Source organism: Scyliorhinus torazame, chromosome 1, assembly GCF_047496885.1.
Source record: "Scyliorhinus torazame isolate Kashiwa2021f chromosome 1, sScyTor2.1, whole genome shotgun sequence".
NCBI lineage: Eukaryota > Metazoa > Chordata > Chondrichthyes > Carcharhiniformes > Scyliorhinidae > Scyliorhinus > Scyliorhinus torazame.
Window position 1 is genome coordinate 394718477 of NC_092707.1, and position 23469 is coordinate 394741945.

The window sequence follows — 23469 nt, forward strand, 5'->3', positions numbered from 1 at the left end:
AGGTGGTTCTTTCCCTTTCTGGAGCTAGGCAGTGAGGCCTCCCCTGAGTGTTCACTGGGGCGGATCCTTGAGAAGGCTGATGGGCTGGTGCGTCTCTAACAGGCTCCTGGAGCATGGGTTGAGGGAGTGAGAAGCAGAAAGGTGAGGTGCTGGTGTGGAGCTCCCATGTCGGAAACCGCTGCCTATAAAACCACGAGACTGCGGGCCGGATACTCCGCCAATCGCGTGTTCCTCAGCCGCGGGCTGGTGGCGGGATTCTATCCCCCCGCTGGTTGTCAGTGGGATTTTCCATTGTAACCACCCCACTCCACAACGAAACCCGCTGGCGGGGACGTACTGCCGGCGAGAAAAGTAAATCGCAAAGAGTGGAAAATCCCAGCCCTCGGCCTGGCACTGTTGACAATCAGCTCAAAACTCGCAAGGTTAAATTGAAAAAGGAGCACACTACGCGTGTGGCACAGCGTGGCTGGTAAATGACGGGAGAACGTGATCCCAGGATCTACCTGGCTCGCATCGCGAGATCTAACCCGATCTCGCCGAACGTCGCAGTGTGTCGCCCGCCCACTGGGGGCGGGGTCACTTTTTGGCCGATCTGCATATTAGAGCGAGACAGCTAGCCTCACTTTAATATGCAATTCTCTGAGGTACTCAAGGTTCTTGGCTGGTACTGCCAAGGTGACAAGCCAGCATTTTTTATATGGTGGTCATTGGGACGGGGGGCACGGGGGGTACGATATGGGCGAGGACCCCTTGACAGTGAGTTGGATTTTGGGGGTCTTGATCTCTCCCTGCACTGAGGAGTTTGGGCGATATGGTTTATATAGCACCTTTAATGTCGTAAAATCCCCCGGAGCAGGTTGTCACGAAGCAATTATCAAACCAAATTTCACACCAAGTTACACAAGGAGATATCGGGACGGGTGACTCAAAGGTTGGTCAAAGCAGTTGCTATTCATAGAATTTACAGTGCAGAAGGAGGCCATTCAGCACGTCGAGTCTGCACCGGCTCTTGGAAAGAGCACCCTACCCAAGCCCACACCTCCACCCCCATCCCCATAACCCAGTAACCCCACCCAACACTAAGAGCAATTTTGGACACCAAGGGCAATTGACCATGGCCAATCCACCAAACCTGCACATCTTTGGACTGTGGGAGGAAACCGGAGCACTCGGACGAAACCCACGCAGACACGGGGAGATCGTGCAAACTCCGCACAGTGACCCAAGCCTGGAATCGAACCTGGGACCCTGGAGCTGTGAAGCAATTGTACTAACCACTATGCTACCATGCTGCTTCTTTTAAGAAGCATCTTTAAAGGAAGGGAGAGGGAGGTGGACATACAGAGAGGTTTAGGGCGGGGGGTTCAAGAGCTTCGATCCACGGCACCCAATCCAGTCGGAAAGCAGAGGCTAGTCAAAGACTATATTTCCTGCCTCCAGCTAACACAATGGGCTGGGCTCCACGAGGCAGCGCGCCTTTAAGAGTTAAAACTCTTGCTCCCCCTCTGCGGTGAAAGATCTCTGAGATCCTCCCTTCGGAACACAGGCTGAAGGAACCCGTGGGACAGGGTGTAAGGTGATCCCACGTGCACACGTGGCTTCAAGCATGACTTAGTCGCGAGAATGTGGGAGCCTGCCAAAATGAGTGAATGATCTGGAGCAATGCGACCGCTTTGAGCAGCTGGAAAGATGATGGTGAAAACTCATCTGATAATCAGACACGGTGCAGAGTGACAGGCAGTGAGTATCGGGTAGTCACTGCAGAGCACAGCATTCACAATGCTAAAAGTGCTGGTAGAGTGGAAGCTTAATATTCAGCCACAAGGGAAGTGAGAGAATAAACTTGCTTCTTGGCAAAACCTACTTTCAACAACAGCCTGCAATTATATAGCACCTTTAGTGCAGTATCCCAATGGTGCTTCGCAGGAGTGTGATTGGTTTGATTTCATATACCTGCTATTCAAACTTTTTCCTTACACAATACAAGACAAACGTCACTGGGCAGGATTGGTGTGGTCCTCAGAGAGAATATGACTCTGAGTGCGGTGCGCCCCCACCGACAGCGAGATTCTCCATCCCGGCAGCCGGCCAATGAAGTTTCCCCATTGTGGGCACCCCCACGCCGTCGGGAAATCCGCGGGCGTGATTGCGCTGCCGGCGAAATGGAGGATCCCGCCAACAGAGAAATCAGCCCGAGGTATCTGAGATAGACAGATTTAGCTTTTTTAAATTTAGAGCATTATTTTTTTCTCCAATTAAGGGGCAATTTAGGGTGACCAATCCACGCTAGACCCTCGTAGACACGGGGAGAATGTGCAAACTCCACACGGACAGTGACCCAGGGCCGGGATCGAACCCAGGACATCAGCACCGCAGTCACTGTGCTAACCACTGTGCCACATGCCGCCCTGAGATAGACAGATTTTCATTCAAGGGATAAGGTGGGAAAGTGGAGTTGAGGATTATCAGATCAGATCAGTTAAAGTAAAGTCACCATAGTCCCAGATGACCACAGGCTGCTTTCCCACTTTGAGGGGGGGGAGCTGACTGGTGGTGATTTAACCTGAGGGTCACCACACCTCAGGCGAGGGGCAAGGTTGAGACGGCGGGGCCTTCATGAATAACCTCAGCCGGCACAGGAATTGAAACTGCGCTGTAGACTTTGCTCTACGTCACAAACTAGCTATACAGCCCACTAAGCTAAACCCCCCCCCCCCCCGGTCTCATTGAATAGCTGAGCAGGCTCTATGGGCTGAATGGCCTACTTCTGTTCCTACGCCTTGCCGTCTAGGGCAGAGGACCAAAAGCTTAATCAAGGGGGTAGGTTTTAACGGCGAGAGCGAGCGGGGTAGAGAGGGAAGTCACAGCTTCAGCCAAGGCAGCTGAAGACTACAAATGGTGGAGCAATGAAAATTGGGAATGCTCAAGTGGTCAGAAAGGGAGGTGCGCAGAGATCCTGGAGGGATTTGGAAACAAGGGTGAGAATTTGATAATCGAGGCTTTGCCACTTGGGAGCCGGTGCAGGTCAGTGAGCACAGGCAGCACGGCAGCACAGTGGTTAGCACTGTTGCTTCACAGCGCCAGGGACCCAGGTTCGATTCCTGTCTTGGGTGACTGTCTGTGCGGAGTCTGCACGTTCTCCCCGTGTCTGCGTGGGTTTCCTCCGGGCGCTCCGGTTTCCTCCCACAAGACCCGAAAGCCGTGCTGTTAGGTGATTTGGACATTCTGAATTCTCCCTCCGTGTACCCTAACAGGCGCCGGAATGTGGCGACCAGGGGCTTTTCACAGTAACTTCATTGCAGTGTTATCATAGAATTTACAGTGCAGAAGGCGGCCATTCAGCCCATCGAGTCTGCACCGGCTCTTGGAAAGAGCACCCTACCCAAGGTCAACACCTCCACCCTATCCCCATAACCCAGTAACCCCACCCAACACTAAGGGCAATTTTGGACACTAAGGGCAATTTATCATGGCCAATCCACCTAACCTGCACATCTTTGGACTGTGGGAGGAAACCGGAGCACCCGGAGGAAACCCACGCACACACGGGGAGGATGCGCAGACTCCGCACAGACAGTGACCCAAGCCGGAATCGAACCTGGGACCCTGGAGCTGTGAAGCAATTGTGCTATCCACAATGCTACCGTGCTGCCCAGTGTTAATGTAAGCCTACTTGTGACAATAAAGATTATTATTGGAGTGGCTGTGTTGGCAGCAGAGGGAGGAGGAATCTTTCACCACCTGCCTGTTGGGCAGTAAACTGGTAGCAATGCCTATTATCAAACATGTCCCAATTTGATCGTCAATTTAGCTGTCTAGGCAGGAGACCCATCCGGCTAGGGGGGGGGGAGAAATCACGCCTTCTTTTTTCCCTGGGATGCTGCTGCCCTTTGAAATGATGATCATAGACAAAGGGTGGAAATAGAGGGTGATAGAGAGGTAGCAAGGCCTGGTAAAACCATCGGCTATGGTGATCAGAAAGTCCCCAGGGCCTCCCTGTGCGCAGTGAGCTGGTGGGAGGGACAGGGATGGTTCGAAGGAATAAGGAAGAATGGGGGAAGTAGGGGATAGGGGGAGGAAGGGGAAGGGAGTAATGGGAGAGGGGTGAGGAGGGGGAGGGAGGGGTAGGAAAGTGGGATGGGAGAGCATCAGCTGATGTGGAGGGGGTGCAGAGGAGGGAGGATTTTGGGAGGGGGGCAAGATTGGAGGAGAGGGAGGTGAAGGGAGGGGTGAAGGGGAGGGGATGGGAGGAGGGGCTGGTGTTGCAGAGAAGGAGAGAGGGGAGTGGGAAGTGGGGAGGGGAAAGGAAGGAAGAGGTGAGCCGAGGAATAGATGGAAGGTAGAAATCAGGAGGTGAAAAAGGAATGGTTTAAGTTGTTTTTGACATCGGCGTGAGAGGGATTAGGAGCAAGACTTCAAATCCGGAAATCCTTTTTCCGATCATGTGACAAAAGGTCTCCCCCTGAGATGTTAACCTGTCCGAACTCATTTCAGAGCTGTCATGACTTCACAACACTCTCTGTTCCCTCATCACAGGCTATAGAGAAAAAGAACCTGATGCTATTTATCTCCAGCCACTGCGTGGAGTAACAATAGCCCCTCTTGAATCGGGATGACAGTGTAATCCGAGGATGGAAATATGAACGGTGCCAATTCCTTTGCTAATTTACCCGGGAACGTTAAGTGATTGATGTCAGGACAAGGGCTCGTGGGGAAGTCTCACATTCCCCTCGCAGCCATTGCTTTCTTCACTGACGTGCGATGAATCAACATGACAGCGAGTGACTGCCCTGAGGTTAGAACGGAGAGCAGTGTTAATGCCGCCCTGTGTGAATGCGACTCGAAAGCCTATTCTGTGCTCCAGAAATGTAATTCCCCTGGCGGGACAGTTTGTGTGTGATTAACCTGCTCTGCCTTATTAGTCCAACTCCAGAGACTTTGCAATCCAACCATTCCTACTGCCACACTCCAGACGTTCCAGGACAGGCCTGCAGATGTGTCCCCTTGAAAATTCCCTTCCATTTGGAAGCCGCGATTGAACGTGCCTCCACCATACTCTCAGACAGTGTGTTCCAGACCCAAACCCACGCGCTGTGTGAAAAAGCTTTTCCTCCTGTCGCTTATGCTTCTTCTGCCCATTATTTTCGATCTGTGCCCTCTCGTTCTTCATCTTCTCACCAATGGCAACAGTATCTGCACAGTCCAGGACACTTCCACATTGCGTGCCATCCGCTAACTGTGAAATTGTGTCCTGTAGGCCTAGGGCGTTAACATGGATCAACAATGGGGCAGCACGGTGGGACAGTGGTTAGCCTTGCAGCCTCACAGCGCCGAGGTCCCAGGTTCGATCCCAGCTCTGGGTCACTGTCCGTGTGGAGTTTGCACATTCTCCCCGTGTTTGCGTGGGTTTTGCCCCACAAAGATGTGCAGGCTAGGTGGATTGGCCACGCTAAATTGCCCCTTAATTGGAAAAAATAATTGGGTACTCTAAATTTATTTTTAAAATAAAAAAAAAATCCATTCACTTCAGTGGGACTGGAAGGCTCCGGAAAATCCTGGCCTTATTCTCCCTGAAGTGGCCCTTTCCGGGGCAGCTCATACAATCCCCACATTGCTCAACCTGAGAACAGATTGAAATTGGCCTTTAACGTGGCAATAATCTGGCTGATTGAAGACGTTTGCAAGAACAGCGATGGTGGTGTGATGTCGACCAGGGATCTGCAGCCTAAGTTGGTTCAGGTGATCCCAGCTTTCTGGCTTCATTCAGTCACTTGGACCGGATGCCGAGTGGACATTGAGCACAGGGCGATACCGAGCCTCGCTACAACAGTTCAAATGAGGGCCTCCACTTCCAGGTTTTGGCCTTCACATTTGGCTGCCTTTAATGGAACTGGAACACTGTGAAGCTGGTTGCCATGTGGCTCCCTATTTGTCCCACCCTCATTGGCCCCCTTTGGTTCCTGCAGGAAAAGTCAGGGTTCCTGTGGCTTGGTTTGATTCTGTTCCTTCTGGGGCATGGCTGTTTCTTTTTTTTTAAATTTGGAGTGCCCAATTCATTTTTTCCAATTAAGGGGCAATTTAGCGTGGCCAATCCACCTACCCTGCACATCTTTGGGTTGTGGGGGTGAAACCCACGCAAACACGGGGAGAATGTGCAAACTCCACACAGACAGTGACCCAGAGCTGGGATCAAACCGGGTCCTCAGCACCATGAGGCAGCAGTGCTAACCACTGCGCCGCTGAGCTGCCCTGGATATGCCTATTCCATTACTTAACCCTCTCTTGGTCCGAGAAAGTGACTGCTCTTTGTCATGATATTCAGGTAAACATCATAGCACATACATACTGATGGACAGATCAACGGGCCAATCAACACACATTCAACACCACAGCCAATCACAGGCAAGAGCATACACAGTACAAAACAGGGAACACGACACTTCCCGGGCATTCCAGCAGGAGACAGCTCAGGGCACAGAGCTCACAGCAAGCCACTCAGGCATCCATCATGTGCTGAGTGCCACTACAAGATAGTATTAGGAATAGGTCCACAGATTCTAGGGTTATGATCGAACCTCAGTAACCAGTTTACCACTGTAAATAAATGTTAGCAATAAAACTGAGTTGTACCATTCGCAACCGTGTTGGTTCGTCTGTGTAGCAGAGTACCCAACACATCATAGTACCAGGAGTAACTGTGGGACCTACCTACGGATCCTCCGGAATCTGCCATCCTGCGCCATGGACACCGTCAGCACACCGCAGCCGCTACAAGTCGCTGGAAACCTCGGCGTTAATTGGAAGCTGTTCAAACAGCGCTTCCAGCTCTTCCTGGAAGCCAACGAAAAGAAGAGCGCTTCGGACACCAGAAAGATCGCCATCCTCCTCTCCACGGCAGCTCAACACGCCATCCATGTCTACAACTCCCTGGTGTTCGCGGAAGGTGAGGACAAGACCAAGTACAAGACGGTCCTTCTCAAACTCGACCAACACTTCAACGTCGAGAGTTTCGAGAGGTATCTCTTCCAGCAGCGCCTGCAAGGTAAGGATGAGCCCTTTCAATCCTTCCTTACGCATCTCCGTATCCTCGCGCAGTCCTGCGGTTACGACACCACCTCCCATTCTATGATTCGGGAACAGATCGTTTTTGGGGTCACCTCGGGCACCCTACGCCAGCAGCTCTTAAAAATAAAAGGCCTCACCCTAGCCTCCACAATCGAAGCCTGTGTCCTGCATGAAAACGCGACTAGCCGCTACTAGGTCCAGGCGATCGAGTTCCTCCCGGCCCGCGGCCCGGACGAGGGCGGCCATTTTGCGCGCTTTTTGAGGCCTCCCGCGTTTGTGCGCGCCAAAAACGACGTTGACACAGAGGGACATGATGCGCAGGCGCGCTCGACGCAAGTCCAAACTGCGCATGCGCGGTGGCGCATCGAACGCCATGACGTCACGACGTGCGGCAACTGCGGAACCGCACATTTAAAGCGGCAATGTCCCGCAAGAAACCGACAATGCGCTTCCGGGTGCGGCGATGACCAGCTAAGTCGCACGTTTCGGCAGCTCCCGGTGGAACGGACTTTTGGGCTCTTGATAGGAGCCCCAACGGCAATTTTAACGGCTAGAAGCACTGTGTGGTAAACCAGAAGGGAATCCCCCCTGGAAACGGATGGAAAAAGGAGAGGGAAGTGGCCAGATTGCAGTGGATCCTTTGGAGCAGTGGCAAGGAAGGCAAGCAAGAACCAAGATGGCGACGGAAGGTGGCAGTTTAACATGGGGCCCTGAACAACAAGAGTTTTTGAAATGCTGCGTGGAAGAGCTTAAAAAGGAAATGAAGAAGGAGCTGTTGGCCCCGATATTACAGGCGATCGAAGGGCTAAAGGATGAGCAAAAGACCCAGGAGCGGGAGCTTCAGGTCATGAAGGCAAAGGCTGCCGAGAACGAGGACGATATACAGGGCCTGGTGGTGAAGACGGAGATGCACGAGGCACACCATAAACGATGTGTGGAAAGACTGGAGGTGCTGGAGAATAACGCGAGGAGGAATAATTTAATGATTCTTGGTCTTCCTGAAGGTGTGGAGGGAGCGGACGTCGGGGCATATGTGAGCACGATGCTGCACTCGTTAATGGGAGCGGAGGCCCCGGCGGGTCCGCTGGAGGTGGAGGGAGCATACCGAGTGATGGCGCGAGGACCGAGAGCAGGAGAAATTCCTAGAGCCATAGTGGTGAGATTCCTCCGTTTTAAGGACAGAGAGATGGTCCTTAGATGGGCAAAGAAAACTCGGAGCAGTAAATGGGAGAACGCGGTGATCCGCGTATACCAAGACTGGAGTGCGGAGGTGGCGAGAAGGAGGGCGAGCTTTAATCGGGCCAAGGCGGTGCTTCACAAAAAGAAGATAAAATTTGGAATGCTGCAACCGGCAAGACTGTGGGTCACATATCAAGGGAGGCACCACTACTTTGAGACGGCGGATGAGGCGTGGACGTTTATTGTGGAAGAAAAACTGGAATAAGCGGGTTATTAAAAAAGAACGTTTGAAACAAAGTGGTGGGGCGAGTATGGGGGGCGAAGAGGGGGGAAAAAAGGGGGGGAAAGATGAGTTTTATGTTATTAATCCTGCGATGCAGTAACTTTTCTCTCTTCCACAGGTGGTGGCGGAGGGAGGAAGGGAGGTGGAGGAGATGGGGCGTTGGCCATGGGGGGCGGGGCCAAAAGGGAAGCGCGGGCTTTGTTCCCGCGCTATGATAATCATGGCGGGAATAGGGAAGCAGGAAGGAGGGGGCGTCGCATAGTGCGAGCCGAGGTCACGGGGGGAAGCCGAGGTCGGCCAGAGTTTGCTGACTTCTGGGAGCAACATGGGGGGTGTAACTACGCTAGTGGGGGATCTAGCGGGGGGGGGGGGGGTGGGACGGGGGAGTTACTGGGTTGCTGCTGCTGGGGAGAGGGGGGAGCCGGAATGGGGTGGGGTGGGCGGGGGGGCACCGCCTGGGGGGGACACAGCTGCGTGGGAACAGGATGAGGAGCTGGAAAAAGGGGATGGCTAATCGACAAGGGGGGGGGCGGTAAAAAGCCCCCCAACCCGGTTGATCACGTGGAATGTGAGAGGGCTGAACGGGCCGATAAAGAGGGCACGAATACACGCACACCTTAAGAAACTTAAGGCAGACGTGGTTATGTTACAAGAGACGCACTTGAAACTTATAGACCAGGTTAGACTCCGCAAAGGATGGGTGGGGCAGGTGTTTCATTCGGGGCTCGATGCGAAAAACAGGGGGGTGGCTATATTAGTGGGGAAACGGGTTATGTTTGAGGCAAAGACCATAGTGACGGATAGCGGGGGCAGATACGTGATGGTGAGTGGCAAATTACAGGGGGAGGCGGTGGTCTTGGCAAACGTATATGCCCCGAACTGGGATGATGCCAATTTTATGAGGCGCATGCTAGGACGCATCCCGGACCTAGAGATGGGAAAGTTGGTAATGGGGGGAGATTTTAATACGGTGCTGGAGCCAGGGCTGGACAGGTCGAGATCCAGGACTGGAAGGAGGCCGGCAGCAGCCAAGGTGCTTAAAGATTTTATGGAGCAGATGGGAGGAGTAGACCCGTGGAGATTTAGTAGACCTAGGAGTAAGGAGTTTTAGTTTGTCCACAAAGTTTATTCGCGAATAGACTTTTTTGTCTTGGGAAGGGCGTTGATCCCGAAGGTGAGGGGGACGGAGTATACGGCTATAGCCATTTCGGATCACGCTCCACATTGGGTAGACTTGGAGATAGGGGAGGAAACAGGAGGGCGCCCACCCTGGAGAATGGACATGGGACTAATGGCAGATGAAGGGGTGTGTCTAAGGGTGAGGGGGTGCATTGAAAAATACTTGGAACTCAATGATAACGGGGAGGTCCAGGTGGGAGTGGTCTGGGAGGCACTGAAGGCAGTGGTTAGAGGGGAGCTGATATCAATAAGGGCACATAAAGGAAAGCAGGAGAGTAGGGAACGGGAGCGGTTGCTGCAAGAACTTCTGAGGGTGGACAGGCAATATGCGGAGGCACCGGAGGAGGGACTGTACAGGGAAAGGCAAAGGTTACACGTAGAATTTGACTTGCTGACAACGGGTACTGCAGAAGCACAGTGGAGGAAGGCACAGGGTGTACAGTACGAATATGGGGAGAAGGCGAGCAGGTTGCTGGCCCATCAATTGAGGAAAAGGGGAGCAGCGAGGGAAATAGGGGGAGTGAGGGATGAGGAAGGAGAGATAGAGTGGGGAGCGGAGAGAGTGAATGGAGTGTTCAAGGCATTCTATAAAAGATTATACGAAGCGCAGCCCCCGGATGGGAAGGAGAGAATGATGTGCTTCCTGGACCGGCTGGAATTTCCTAAGATGGAGGAGCAGGAGAGGGTGGGACTGGGAGCACAGATCGAGATAGGGGAAGTAGTGAAAGGAATTAGGAGTATGCAGGCGGGGAAGGCTCCGGGACCGGATGGATTTCCAGTCGAATTTTATAGGAAATATGTGGACTTGCTTGCCCCGATACTGATGAGAACCTTTAATGAGGCGAAGGAAAGGGGACAGCTGCCCCCGACTATGTCAGAGGCAACGATATCGCTTCTCCTAAAGAAGGAAAAAGACCCGCTGCAATGCGGGTCCTATAGACCTATTTCCCTCCTAAATGTAGACGCTAAGATTCTGGCCAAGGTAATGGCAATGAGGATAGAGGATTGTGTCCCCGGGGTAGTCCATGAGGACCAAACTGGGTTTGTGAAGGGGAGACAGCTGAATACGAATATACGGAGGCTGCTAGGGGTAATGATGATGCCCCCACCAGAGGGGGAAGCGGAGATAGTGGTGGCGATGGATGCCGAGAAAGCATTTGATAGAGTGGAGTGGGATTATTTGTGGGAGGTGTTGAGGAGATTTGGCTTTGGAGATGAGTATATTAGATGGGTACAGCTGCTGTATAGGGCCCCGATGGCGAGCGTGGTAACGAATGGACGGGGGTCTGCGTATTTCCAGCTCCATAGAGGGACGAGGCAGGGATGTCCTCTGTCCCCATTATTGTTTGCACTGGCGATTGAGCCCCTGGCAATAGCATTGAGGGGTTCCAGGAAGTGGAGGGGAGTACTCAGGGGAGGAGAGGAACACCGGGTATCTCTTTACGCGGACGATTTATTGGTGTATGTGGCAGACCCGGCGGAGGGGATGCCAGAGATAATGCGGATACTTGGGGAGTTTGGAGAATTTTCAGGATATAAGCTGAACATGGGGAAAAGTGAGCTGTTTGTGGTGCATCCAGGGGAGCAGAGCAGAGAAATAGAGGACTTACCGCTGAGGAAGGTAACAAGGGACTTTCACTACTTGGGGATCCAGATAGCCAAGAATTGGGGTACATTGCATAGGTTAAACTTAACGCGGTTGGTGGAACAGAAGGAGGAGGACTTCAAGAGATGGGACATGGTATCCCTGTCACTGGCAGGGAGGGTGCAGGCGGTTAAAATGGTGGTCCTCCCGAGATTCCTCTTTGTGTTTCAGTGCCTCCCGGTGGTGATCACGAAGGCTTTTTTCAAAAGGATTGAGAAGAGTATCATGAGTTTTGTGTGGGCCGGGAAGACCCCGAGAGTGAGGAAGGGATTTTTGCAGCGTAGTAGGGATAGGGGGGGGGGCTGGCGCTACCGAACCTGAGTGAGTACTACTGGGCCGCCAACATCTCAATGGTATGTAAGTGGATGGGAGAAGAGGAGGGAGCGGCGTGGAAGAGATTGGAGAAGGCGTCCTGTAGGGGGACTTGCCTACAAGCCATGGTGACGGCGCCGTTGCCGTTCTCACCGAAGAAATACACCACAAGCCCGGTGGTGGTGGCTACTCTGAAAATTTGGGGGCAATGGAGACGGCATAGGGGAAAGACGGGAGCCTCGGTGCGGTCCCCGATAAGAAATAATCATAGGTTTGCTCCGGGGAGAATGGATGGGGGATTTGGAACATGGCAAAGAGTAGGAGTAACACAATTGAGAGATCTGTTTGTAGATGGGACGTTTGCAAGTCTGGGAGCGCTGACTGAAAAATATGGGTTGCCCCAAGGGAATGCATTCCGGTATATGCAACTGAGGGCTTTTTCGAGGCAACAGGTGAGAGAATTCCCGCAGCTCCCGACGCAGGAGGTGCAGGACAGAGTGATCTCAAAGACATGGGTGGGGGACGGTAAGGTGTCAGACATATATAGGGAGATGAGAGACGAGGGGGAGATTATGGTAGACGAGCTGAAAGGGAAATGGGAAGAAGAGCTGGGGGAGGAGATTGAGGAGGGGCTGTGGGCTGATGCCCTAAGTAGGGTAAACTCATCGTCCTCGTGTGCCAGGCTAAGCCTGATACAATTTAAGGTGTTACACAGGGCGCGTATGACTGGAACACGGCTTAGCAAATTTTTTGGAGTAGAGTATAGGTGTGCGAGATGCTCGAAAAGCCCAGCGAATCACACCCATATGTTCTGGTCATGTCCGGCACTACAGGGGTTTTGGGTGGGGGTGACAAAGGTGCTTTCGAAGGTAGTGGGGGTCCAGGTCGAACCAAGCTGGGGGTTGGCTATATTTGGGGTTGCAGAAGAGCCGGGAGTGCAGGAGGCGAGAGAGGCCGATGTTTTGGCCTTTGCGTCCCTAGTAGCCCGGCGCAGGATATTGCTAATGTGGAAAGAAGCCAAGCCCCCGGGGGTGGAGACCTGGATAAATGACATGGCAGGGTTTATAAAGCTAGAACGGATTAAGTTCGTCCTAAGGGGATCGGCTCAAGGGTTCACCAGGCGGTGGCAACCGTTCGTCGAATACCTCACGGAAAGATAGAGGGAATGGAAAAGAAGAAGACAGCAGCAGCAGCCCAGGGGGGGTGGGGGGGGGGGGGAACCAGAGGGATTCTCAGGGATGTTAATATATAAGTATAATATGTATAGGTTGTTGTTATAGATAATTGTATATTGGACTGTTAAAACATATTTTTGGAGAATATTTATCTGGGACAAGGCAGTTGCCATTTAGTTTTGTTTTTGTTTTTGTTTATATATTATTTATTTCTTGTTTATAAAACTGGCCATTGTTATTTATACTGTTATATTATTGTGTAAAGGATACACAATGTACTGTGATGGTTGGCCAAAAATTTTCAATAAAAATATTTTTTAAAAAAAGAAACCGACAGTGCCTCCGCTGTGGCAAGATGGGCCACTACGCTGCCCGCTGTCGAGCAGCTCAACCTGCCAATGCTCCCCAACTCCGACAACCTCACAGGGACGTGCGGACCATTCAGCCTCCTTACTACGCGTCGTGCCCAGACGATATCCAGACCAGTGACACAGACGACCGGGACGCCTTCCATGTTGCGGTCATTGATGGGAACCGGATGTCTCCAGCCAGGACCCACCAGCCGGTGCAAGTGAACAGTGTCAATCCGGGTGATGAATGGTGTGCCACCCTAACGGTCAACCGATCACCGGTAACATTCCGTCTGGACACTGGCGCCTCCGCCAACCTCATAGCATGGTCAGCCTTCTACGCCATGAAGGTCAGACCACCAATTCGGCCATCCCGTTGCAAGATGGTCGACTACAATGGGAACGTTATCCCGGCTATGGGATCCTGCCAGCTCCAGGTAACACACAACACACACACGGCCACACTCTCATTCGAGATAGTCGGGTCATCGAAGGACTCCCTGCTAGGCGCACAGGCATGCAAGGTTCTCCACCTCGTGCAACGAGTCCACGCTCTGCCTCCAGAAGGCACATCTGACTTCCCGGATGCAGAATTCAGGGCACAGCTCCAATCGCTCCTCGCCCACAACCAGGAGGCATTCGAGGGCATGGGAACACTGCCCTACACCTACAGAATTCGGCTCAAACCGGACGCCACCCCGGTCAATCACACACCTCGCAGGGTCCCAGCGCCACTCAAAGACCGCCTCAGTCAGCAGCTGCAGGATCTCCAGGACAAAGGGGTGCTATCCCGGGTCACGGAGCCCACGCCATGGGTCAGCTCCATGGTGTGTGTTAAGAAGCCCTCCGGCGAACTCCGGATCTGCATTGATCCAAAAGACCTCAACAACAACATAATGAGGGAACACTACCCCATACCCAAATGGGAAGGGATCGCGAGTGAAATGGCCCGGGCTAAAATCTTTACAAAGCTGGATGCCTCGAAGGATTTTTGGCAGATCCAACTGGATCAGTCCAGCCGAAAGCTGTGCACCTTCAACACCCCTTTCGGCAGGTATAACAGAATGCCATTTGGCATTATCTCGGCATCCGAGGTCTTTCACAGGATCATGGAACAGATGATGGAGGGCATTGAAGGGGTGCGCGTCTTCGTGGACGAGGTCATCATCTGGTCCACCACACCACAGGAGCACATCAATTGTCTCCAGCGCGTCTTAGCGCGCATACGGGAAAACGGCCTGCGCCTCAACCGAGCCAAGTGTTCTTTCGGCCAAACCAAGCTGAAGTTCCTGGGGGACCACATTTCCCGGTCAGAGGTCCGTCCGGATGCAGACAAGGTCAGCGCAATTACAGCCATGCCGCAGCCGGCAGACAAGAAAGCAGTCCTACGCTTCCTAGGCATGGTCAACTTCCTGGGGAAGTTCATTCCCAACCTTGCCTCCCACACGACGACTCTGCGCCACCTCGTCAAGAAGTCCGCGGAGTTCCAATGGCTGCCCGCACACCAGAAGGAATGGGAGGAGCTCAAAATTAAGCTCACCACAGCCCCGGTATTGGCGTTTTTCGACACATCTCGTGACACTAAAATTTCGACTGATGCCAGCCAGTCCGGCATTTGGGCGGTACTCCTACAGCGGGATGACACTACGTCATGGGCCCCGGTCGCCTATGCCTCGTGGGCCATGACCCCCACAGAACAGCGCTACGCGCAGATCGAAAAGGAGTGCCTGGGTTTGCTGACAGGAATAGACAAGTTCCATGACTACGAGTATGGTCTCCCCCAGTTTACTGTTGAGACTGACCATCGCCCCCCGGTCAGCATCATAAATAAGGACCTGAACGAGATGACCCCTCGCCTCCAGCGCATCCTACTTAAACTCAGGAGGTATGACTTCCAACTGGTCTACACCCCGGGTAAGGACCTTATCATTGCGGATGCCCTATCCAGAGCAGTGAGCACACCGCCCGACTCGGAGGGGTTCGTCTGTCAGGTCGAAGCGCAGGTGGCCTTCACATCGGCAAATCTGCCAGCTGACGACTCCAGTCTGGCCCGTATTCGCCGGGAAACTGCAGCTGACCCCCTCCTACAACGTGTGATGCACCACATGACGGGAGGGTGGCTCAAAGGACAGTGCCCGCGGTTCTACAATGTCCGAGACGACTTGGCCGTCATTGATGGTGTCCTTCTAAAGCTGGACCAGATTGTGATTCCGCACAGCATGCACAAGCTGGTCCTTGACCAACTACACGAAGGCCATCTGGGGGTCGAGAAGTGCAGACGGAGGGCCCGAGAGGCAGTATACTGGCCGGGCATCAGTGATGACATTGCCAATATGGTGCTCAACTGCCCCACCTGCCAAAGGTTTCAACCGGCGCAGTCTCCTGAGACGCTTCAGCCCCATGAGCTGGTGACGTCCCCCTGGGCGAAGGTGGGTGTGGACCTTTTTCACGCGCTCGGCAGGGACTATGTAATCGTCATTGATTACTTTTCAAACTATCCAGAGGTCATACTCCTGCACGATTTGACATCGTCCGCTGTCATAAGGGCTTCAAAGACACCTTCGCTCGCCACGGCATTCCGATTACTGTCATGTCGGACAATGGGCCCTGTTTTGCCAGCCAGGAATGGTCGTCCTTTGCTGCTTTGTATGGCTTCACACACGTGACGTCCAGCCCTCTGCATCCCCAGTCCAATGGAAAGGCGGAGAAGGGCGTTCACATCATCAAGTGGCTCCTCTGCAAGGCTGCTGCTGCCGGATCGGATTTCTGCCTAGTCCTGCTGGCCTATCGCTCGGCCCCACTAGCCACTGGCCTCTCACCAGCCCAGCTGTTGATGGGTCGCGCCCTCAGGACCACTGTGCCATCCATTCTGGTACCCACAACCAACCATGCTCCAGTACTGCACAGGATGCGACAGCAGCGCGTTCGCCAGAAGATGGCACATGACACACGGGCAACTGATCTTCCCGCCCTGGCACCTGGAGACGACGTCCGCATCCACCTACCAGAAGGTGGCTGGTCAGCACCTGCCGAAGTTCTCCGACGCGTGGCTCCCCGCTCGCTCCTGGTTCGCATGCCTGATGGCTCCATTCGTAGGTGCAATCGCCGGGCTCTTCGCCTACTTCCACGCTCGCTACGGGAACTTACACCGACACCGCGCCCTCCTGTTGTTCCTGATATCGTGGAGCTTCCTGCCACCATGCCCCTTCCATTGTCGCCTGTGGCCAGGCCTATTCCTCAGCCAATGGATCCAGACCCACCCTTGAGGCGGTCAACCCGAATTCGTCGCCCACCTACTGGACTGGACTTATGAGCCTGTTTGTACATTGAACTCATAATACCACTGTGTTAATATGTTTCTGTTCTTCCTTGTTGTTACAGGAGTTTGTTTTTGTCATTCAACATTTCCCCGTTCTTTGTTTATGGTACAACCTCGTTGTTATGTCGCACCCAACATCGCCCCTTGTATATAGTTTAGCCCCATGTACATGCTGTAGATATAGCACACGCACACATTCAGCTGCACTCAGTACACATCTCTATTTATAACCATATAGGCACATGTTCTTGTACAAAAGGGGGGATGTCATTATATTCAGGTAAACATCATAGCACATACATACTGATGGACAGATCAATGGACCAATCAACACACACACAACACCACAGCCAATCACAGGCAAGAGCATACACAGTACAAAACAGGGAACACGACACTTCCTGATCATTCCAGCAGGAGACAGCTCAGGGCACAGAGCTCATAGCAAGCCACTCAGACATCCACCATGTGCTGAGTGCCACTACAAGATAGTATTAGGAATAGGTCCACAGATTCTAGGGTTATGATCGAACCTCAGTAACCAGTTTACCACTGTAAATAAATGTTAGCAATAAAACTGAGTTGTACCATTCGCAACCGTGTTGGTTCGTCTGTGTAGCAGAGTACCCAACACATCACTCTTGTTGGCAAGTTGGCCAGTTTGTGGTGTAGGTATCTTCACCTTGTGGCATAGGGAAGCCAGGCCTGACTGTGCAGGCGAGCTAACTTGGCAGCAATAAGGAGGACTATCACTGCTGGAGTGCGAGTGGCCCTGACCATCTCCTGCAGTATGCTGTCAATAGGGTATGAAGTCTCTAGCCCGAATACTGTTGACATAAATTTCCTCTAACTTCAGCAGAAGGTTAGCAAAAAGAAGGCTGCCAGGGCGGGTGTTAGCACTGCTGCCTCAAGGCACCCAGGTCCCAGGTTCGATCCGTGTTCGATCCCGACCCCAGATCACTGTCCCTGTGAATTTTGCACATTCTCCCTGTGTCTGCATGAGACTCACCCCTACAACCCAAAGATGAGCAGAGTAGACGGATTGGCGGTGGCTAAATTGCCCCTTCATTGGAATTTTTTTTAAAAACAATGCATTTATGGGCACCTTTCACAGTCTCAGGGTATCCCAAAGCACCTTGCAGCCAATAGAGCACTTTCCTGAAGTATAGTCACCGCTGCAATGAAGGAATCACGGCAGCCACTCTGTGCACAGCAAGATCCCACAAAAAGCAATGTGATAACGACCGGATCATTTGTTTTACTTCTGTTGGTTAAAGAATAAATATTGGCCAGGGTGCACGTGACGCACATACACACACTCCTGCTCTTATTTCAACTGTGACACAATCTTGAATAATGCCATGGGATCTTTTGCATTCATTTGCAAAGGCAGATGGGTGTTCTTGGTTTAATGTCATCGAAAAGACAGCGCCTCTGACAGTTCAGCACTCCCCCAGTGGCGCCACCCTAGATTATACGCTCGAGCCTCAGGGGTGGGACTTGAACCTACAACCTTTAGACATATGGACGGGGGGAGAGTGTTGCTAATTGTGTTCTGGCTCCAGATAGGTTCGCAAATGGGGTTTCCACCAGAGCTACAGTGACCAATCAGAAAGCACAGCCTTCCTCGAGAAGCCCCGTCTTCCCACAATAATTGGATAGCGAACAGACCCTACGTGATTGGATGGACCACTTTCCCATCTCCAATATACGTATCTTTAGCAAATAGAAGTTTTGAAAGAAAGTTTTAATAGCTCAATAATTTTAAAATTCAGAATTTGATTTATAGCCACATGTACCAAAGTACAGTGAAAAGTATTGTTCAGGTTACAGTTCAGACAGATCGTTCCATACATGAAAAAACATAGGACAGGGGTGCACGGTGGCACAGTGGTTAGCACTGCTGCCTCACGGCGCCGAGGTCCCGGGTTCGATCCCGGCTCCGATCCCGGCTCTGGGTCACTGTCCGTGTGGAGTTTGCACATTCTCCCCGTGTTTGCGTGGGTTTCGCCCCCACAACCCAAAGATGTGCAGGGTAGGTGGATTGGCCACGCTAAATTGCCCCTTAATTGGAAAAAATGAATTGGGTACTCTAAATTTAAAATAAAATAAATAAAGAAGGGCAGCATGTAGCGCAGTGGTTAGCACTGGGACTGCGGCGGTTCGAATCCCGGCCCTGGGTCACTGTCCGTGTGGAGTTTGCACCTTCTCCCCGTGTCTGCGTGGGTTTCACCCCCCCACAACCCAAAGATGGGTACTACGTGTCCTTGATAGGTACTTCGTGTCCTTGATATGTATGTCCCTGTCAGGCAGGGGAGAGATGGTCGAGTGAGGGAACCATGGTTGACAAGAGAGGTTGAATGTCTTGTTAAGAGGAAAAAGGAGACTTATGTAAGGCTGAGGAAACAAGGTTCAGACAGGGCGTTGGAGGGATACAAGATAGCCAGGAGGGAACTGAAGAAAGGGATTAGGAGAGCTAAGAGAGGGCATGAACAATCTTTGGCGGGTAGGATCAAGGAAAACCCCAAGGCCTTTTACACATATGTGAGAAATATGAGAATGACTAGAGCGAGTGTAGGTCCGATCAAGGACAGTAGCGGGAGATTGTGTATTGAGTCTGAAGAGATAGGAGAGGTCTTGAACGAGTACTTTTCTTCTGTATTTACAAATGAGAGGGGCCATATTGTTGGAGAGGACAGTGTGAAACAGACTGGTAAGCACGAGGAAATACTTGTTAGGAAGGAAGATGTGTTGGGCATTTTGAAAAATTTGAGGATAGACAAGTCCCCCGGGCCTGACGGGATATATCCAAGGATTCTATGGGAAGCAAGAGATGAAATTGCAGAGCCGTTGGCAATGATCTTTTCGTCCTCACTGTCAACAGGGGTGGTACCAGGGGATTGGAGAGTGGCGAATGTCGTGCCCCTGTTCAAAAAAGGGACTAGGGATAACCCTGGGAATTACAGGCCAGTTAGTCTTACTTCGGTGGTAGGCAAAGTCATGGAAAGGGTACTGAAGGATAGGATTTTTGAGCATCTGGAAAGACACTGCTTGATTAGGAATAGTCAGCACGGATTTGTGAGGGGTAGGTCTTGCCTTACAAGTCTTATTGAATTCTTTGAGGAGGTGACCAAGCATGTGGATGAAGGTAAAGCAGTGGATGTAGTGTACATGGATTTTAGTAAGGCATTTGATAAGGTTCCCCATGGTAGGCTTCTGCAGAAAGTACGGAGGCATGGGATAGTGGGAAATTTGGCCAGTTGGATAACAAACTGGCTAACCGATAGAAGTCAGAGAGTGGTGGTGGATGGCAAATATTCAGCCTGGATCCCAGTTACCAGTGGTGTACCGCAGGGATCAGTTCTGGGTCCTCTGCTGTTTGTGATTTTCATTAATGACTTGGATGAGGGAGTTGAAGGGTGGTTCAGTAAATTTGCAGATGATACGAAGATTAGTGGAGTTGTGGATAGTGAGGAGGGCTGTTGTCGGCTGCAAAGAGACATAGATAGGATGCAGAGCTGGGCTGAGAAGTGGCAGATGGAGTTTAACCCTGAAAAGTGTGAGGTTGTCCATTTTGGAAGAACAAATATGAATGCGGAATACAGGGTTAACGGTAGAGTTCTTGGCAATGTGGAGGAGCAGCGAGATCTTGGGGTCTATGTTCATACATCTTTGAAAGTTGCCACTCAAGTGGATAGAGCTGTGAAGAAGGCCTATGGTGTGCTAGCGTTCATTAACAGAGGGATTGAATTTAAGAGCCGTGAGGTGATGATGCAGCTGTACAAAACTTTGGTAAGGCCACATTTGGAGTACTGTGTACAGTTCTGGTCGCCTCATTTCAGGAAGGATGTGGAAGCTTTGGAAAAGGTGCAAAGGAAATTTACCAGGATGTTGCCTGGAATGGAGAGTAGGTCTTACGAGGAAAGGTTGAGGGTGCTAGGCCTTTTCTCATTAAAACGGAGAAGGATGAGGGGCGACTTGATAGAGGTTTATAAGATGATCAGGGGAATAGATAGAATAGACAGTCAGATACTTTTTCCCCGGGTGGAACAAACCATTACAAGGGGACATAAATTTCAGGTGAATGGTGGAAGATATAGGGGGGATGTCAGAGGGAGGTTCTTTACCCAGAGAGTAGTGGGGGCATGGAATGCACTGCCTGTGGAAGTAGTTGAGTCGGAAACATTAGGGACCTTCAAGCAGCTATTGGATAGGTACATGGATTACGGTAAAATGATATAGTGTAGATTTATTTGTTCTTAAGGGCAGCATGGTAGCATTGTGGATAGCACAATTGCTTCACAGCTCCAGGGTCCCAGGTTCGATTCCGGCTTGGATCACTGTCTGTGCGGAGTCTGCACATCCTCCCCGTGTGTGCGTGGGTTTCCTCCGGGTGCTCCGGTTTCCTCCCACAGTCCAAAGATGTGCAGATTAGGTGAATTGGCCATGCTAAATTGCCCTTACTGTCCAAAATTGCCCTTAGTGTTAGGTGGAGGTATTGACTTTGGGTGGGGTGCTCTTTCCGGGGGCCGGTGCAGACTCAGGGGGCCGAGTGGCCTCCTTCTGCACTGTAAATTCAATGATAATCTAGGACAAACGTTCGGCACAACATCGTGGGCCGAAGGGCCTGTTCTGTGCTGGATTTTTTCTATGTCCTATGTTTCTATGTGCTGGTTAGGTGGCTTGGCCACACTAAATTGCCCCTTCATTAGAAAAAAATAAAAATAATTGCCTACTCTAAATTTTAAAAATAAATAAATAGAGAGTGCAGCAGCCAGCATGGTCACCAGCGAATGGACCCCTTCCACCCACACCAACTCCCAGAATGGAAGGTTTATTTTCGGAAAGTGAACACCAAACTAACAGAGGAGATTTTCCACTCGCCTTCAAAGAGGCAGCTTTGCCTCGCTGGGGAATTTGCTCCACGAGGGAGATGACGTTTGAAGTTTCATCAAGTACCGAGATGTTAAAATAGCCAGTGCAGATGAAGGAATGAGCTTACATTTATATAGCTGCGACCTCGGGGCGCCCCAAAGTCCTTCACAAATATTTTTGAAGAGGGCAGCACGGTGGCGCAGTGGTTAGCACTGCCGCCTCATGGCGCCGAGGTCACAGGTTCGATCCCGGCTCCGGGTCACTGTCCGTGTGGAGTTTGCACATTCTCCTCGTGTTTGCGTGGGTTTCGCCCCCACAACCCAAAGATGGTAGGTGGATTGGCCACGCTAAATTGGCCCTTAATTGGAAAAAAAATTAATTGGGTCGTCTAACTTTTTAAAAAAAAATTTGGACACCTCAATCATGTCACCCTTCAAACTTCTCTGCCCAATGCAAAAAAAACCAACTTCTCAAATCTTTCCTCCCAGCTACAGTTCTCCAGTTCTGGTAACACTCCAGTAAATCTTCCCTGCACTCAAGAGAGAGAGAGAGAGCAAGCACATCGTTCCCGTAATGTGGTGACCAGAACTGCATCCAATACTCCAGTTGTGGCCTCACTAGTGTCTTGTACAGTTCCTACTTTTGTATTCTATACCTCTGCCAACGAAAGAGAGAATTCCATGCTCTTCTTTGCAACCTTATCTACCTGTGTGACTGCGCTATGAACGGACCACCGCCATCAGGTCCTGGGGGGGCTCAAACCCAGGGCTTCAGGCTCAGAATCAGGAACGCTACCCACTGCGCCACAAGACCATCAATCCTCCCCTACGTTCTACACAGCAAACCCAGAAAGGCTCGACAGCCTGTGACCAGCAGCAAGAAAAACCTCGGAAGATTTAACCCCTAACCCAAGTTCAAGCGAATTTAGAGTTGGTTTAGCACAGTGGGCTAGACAGCTGGTTTGTGATGCAGGATAAGGCCAGCAGCGCGGGTTCAATTCCCGTATCATCTGAGGATTCTAAATTCTCCCTGCGTGTACCCGAACAAGCGCCAGAATGTAGCGACTAGGGGCTTTTCACAGCAACTTCATTGCAGTGTTAATGTAAGCCTACTTGCGACAATAATAAAGATTATTATTATTATTACCGCATAGGTGAAAGTTGAGACCGTTCTGATATCTGGTTTAGTATCACACTGGACAGTCTATTCACATTTTTAAATATACATTTAGCGTACCCAATTCATTTTTTCCAATTAAGGGGCAGTTTTAGCGTGGCCAATCCACCTACCCTGCACATCTCTGGGTTGTGGGGGCGAAACCCATGCAAACACGGGGAGAATGTGCAAACTCCACACAGAGCTGGGACCGAACCTGGGACCTCGGTGCCGTGAGGCAGGAGTGCTAACCACTGTGCCACCGTGCTGCCCTATTTACATAACATAGCCAGCAATTACTGACATTCCTATAGCATCTTTCCTGTAGTCAAACATCCCCACGATGCCTCACGGAGAGGGCACCAAACAAAATTGACATCAAACCGCAAGACTGGAGAGGTAACCAACAGCTTGGCCAAAGAGATAGGTTTTGAAAAGCATCTTATAGGGGGAAAGAGACACAGAGAGGGAGGAAATTCCAGAGTCCAGCACGGTTGTCAATGGTTAGTGTTGATGCACTATCAACTACGACGAGGCGAGAGAGTAATCGAGGCTTTATTAAGCAGAGATGTGTGGCCTCCTGCAGCTGCTACCAGAATGGGAGCAGCTCGGTGTGCACACACATTTATACTCCGCCTACTGGGCGGAGCCTGCTGGCAGGGATCTACCACCGAAACTGTAGTACAGGAGCCTTACCGTATTACCTCTAGGAACAGCTATTATACAATCAGTGGTGACTACCACAAGTGTTAAAAATCAAGGATACCCCCACAACCCAAAAGATGTGCAGGGTAGGTGGTTTGGCCACGCAGAATTGCCCCTTATTGGGGAAAATAAGTAATTGGCACTCTAAATTTTTTTTTTTAAATCAAGGATACACAGGAGGCGAGAATTGTTATTGCTGTCTGCTGTATTTTTCCTGTTTTTAATTC